The following is a 2,907-nucleotide window of genomic DNA, read 5'->3' as shown; positions in this document are numbered from 1 at the left end:
ATTTGCAAAGACGACCCAAAAACCTGCAGAGGAATAGAAACTCTGAGCAAGGCGCTGCTTGAATAATTCTACAATAATCAGCCTTTAGCTTCATTCTTAATGAGTTTCTAACCTTCAGCCACGGGGTTCACTTGGCTGTAACAAAAATAACAAATAAATAAAAGAGAAATACAAATAATTGACTTTTTTCTTTCAAAGAGGATCTATTTACTTTGTCAGGCATTTAATATGTGGTTGTAAGAAAACCTCCAAACAATCGATAATGAAACTCCTTAGTTCAGCTGCAGGATTCACTCACTGCTGACACATCGCCGCCTCGGAGGCAGGGCTTCCCTTGTTCGACAATAAATAGAGATTCAGTCATGAAAACAGAAGCTGAGCAGGCAGTTTAAACCTTTAAGGTTTCAGCAGTGTAGATTAAAACCTCCTCAGCCACTAATTATCAGGTCAATTATGCAGAGCAAACACAAGCATCATTTGATTATATTTTGCTTTGTGATTGTATTTCATTGGCTGCTTAAAATGCATTGTTTATCTCACAGGTTTATTGATGGTGATTAATCTAGCATCTGTTGTCGTTTATGTCTCTTTTAATTTAGGATTGGCAGTGTTTTATTATCCGACCAGTAGCCTGACACGCTGTGGGATAATTCAGCAGATGATGACCGCATCAGGTCTGTAGGTCACTGGATTTATATTAGAATCAGCAGCAAAGTTAATTGCAGATCCAGATCTGAGACCCAAGGGAAACGCATGGTTGTATTGTTCATATTGTTTCTACATAAACTGCCCTGTCTTTGCAACATTTACAGCTTGATAGGGGGAATCATTTTTGTTTATCAATCTCTTTCTGTGGGGGGGATTCAGAAGAGTAAGTCTGGCATCTGTCACAGATCCAAATACCATCTGCTTTCTTGCAGCACAGCATGCCTCTACACCTCCTGCAGCTCTGATGTTTAAAGGGGGCCGGTATAAGGGCTGTGCATGCCAACCCCAATGAAATATCAGTCAAACAAGCACGTAAATGCATTCGGGTCCTCACTGGGAGCTCAATAAATAAATTAACAGCTCTTCCACAGCAGGGCTAGTCCTATTTAAATGGTACCCTTGCCTTTCATGGCTCTTAGTTGCAAGATGTAGGTCAGATGGCAGAAATTTCAACTGGAGGGAGGCTTTAGACATATACTATACTGCCACCTGGTGGAAGAAAATGACTAACCAAGCTGTTTGCTTGCTGTAAATTTAAATGTGCAAGACACATTGTTTACTTATAAATATCTGAGAGGTGTTTCTGCATTCAACCTCATCGGCCAATAAACCTTTTATTGTATTTACAGCTGTTATTTCGTTTGGCTCGTCTCTAAAACCTTATTGCAAAACACCTCAGTAGAAAGAGAGGATTGATGGGCATCAGTCCTAAATTAATTAATCACTGAGCTTTGGTCTATAGCTATTCATTGCAGCTCTGGTTTTATGTTAAGGGTTGTGGTCCTGCTGGCAGGAGAACCGCTTTACCTTTGGCAACAGATTTTAGAAGGTTTTATATCAAGAAGCCGTTTCGCTTCCCATCCAGGAAGCTTTTTACAATTCAAATGGTCAGAAAAAGCGTTGAGTTCGAGGCTCTTATACAGTAGCCCATAATATGAGCTACTAAAGCCCAGGGCTGCTGTATAAGAGCCTGGAACTCGACGCTATTGCTGACATTTTAAATTGAAAAATCTTCCTGGATGTGAAGAGAAACGTCTTCAAACTTGGAAACAAAGTTCAGTGTTTAGCTTTTTTTGAAATTATATCCCCATAATTAACTCAGTTTTTTCTCCTGCCAACTGACCTGACCTTGAAGAACAAATCAGCCCCATAATATGAGGCTACCACCTCAAGATTTCAATCAAATAATATTTTGTTTCCATTACATGCTGCTAGGGAAAATGCAAAAAAAAAAAAAAAGTCTTCTTAAGACTTACTTCAAGAGTGATTTGTGGAGTGCATGACCAATAGCTGCCTGTTTACACCTTTCACCCAGAGCTCTACAAAGTATGGGGGGCCCCTGGCAGGAGGGAAAACTGAGGCTCAAGAGGGCTCCCGTTCACTTGAGGGGGATTTGCTAGGTCATCGGTCATTTCACTGCCCTCAGTTTGTCGTATGCTATTGCAATCTGCCGCTTCAGTTATGCCAAAGTGGAGCTTCTCTAGAAAGGCTCCGTCAAAAACAGGGTGGGGTTGCTTGAGGCCCCAAAAGCAGAGAGGAGTTTTTGTAGATTTAATGCAAACTGACGCAAACATCCAAAGCACAAAAACACTGAGAACCAAAGGAAAACAGCAAACATCAGGGAAAACTCACGTGGAAAGCCAGAGAGGAGGAAGCAACTGACAATCAACAAGGAACAAGCACATAGGGGGAGTATATATGGGAGACTGAACAAAGACTGGAGTAATCAGCTGATAGGGAGCAGGTGTGGATGGAAGAGACTAGAAGGGAGCTAGGGGAAAGGAGACAGGCACAAGGGGGCGACAGAGAGCAACTAAAGACTGGCTTAAATATAACAGAAAATGGAAAATGAACTAAAGATTCACAAAACAGAATAACTTAAATAGTGAAAACTAAAGACTCAAAGTCCCAAAGGGGGAGAATTATGACAGAGCCATGGGAGTTGGATTATGAGGATGTGCCATAAGTCTTACTGATGTGTTTTCTTTATTTCTGGTAACACTGTCCACCATCACTATTATTTTAACAACTGTACCCTCCCCTTCAACTCAGGACCCTAGGCCATTGCAGAGCTTGTCTATTACTTGCATACTTGTAGAGACAGTTCCCGCCCACCTGGATTCTGGGTCCCTGCAGCTCCACCAGTTACTACTCACCTCTTTGCTTCTCCTCCAACTTCTGATCAGAGATGGATTACTG

At 41.5% G+C, this 2,907-nt stretch overlaps 1 protein-coding gene across 1 annotated transcript in view; it reads right to left on the bottom strand.

Moving 5' to 3' along the window:
• Positions 1-2,907, bottom strand: part of LOC107096877 (anoctamin-3-like) — a 99,577-nt gene that overhangs the window by 86,390 nt on the left and 10,280 nt on the right. The gene's annotated exons all lie outside the window — the stretch shown is intronic.

Source organism: Cyprinodon variegatus, unplaced genomic scaffold (genome assembly GCF_000732505.1).
Source record: "Cyprinodon variegatus isolate N-32 unplaced genomic scaffold, C_variegatus-1.0 Scaffold656, whole genome shotgun sequence".
Classification (NCBI taxonomy): Eukaryota; Metazoa; Chordata; class Actinopteri; order Cyprinodontiformes; family Cyprinodontidae; genus Cyprinodon; species Cyprinodon variegatus.
The sequence above is the reverse complement of the archived record's forward strand: the minus strand, read 5'-3'. Positions and strand labels throughout refer to the sequence as shown.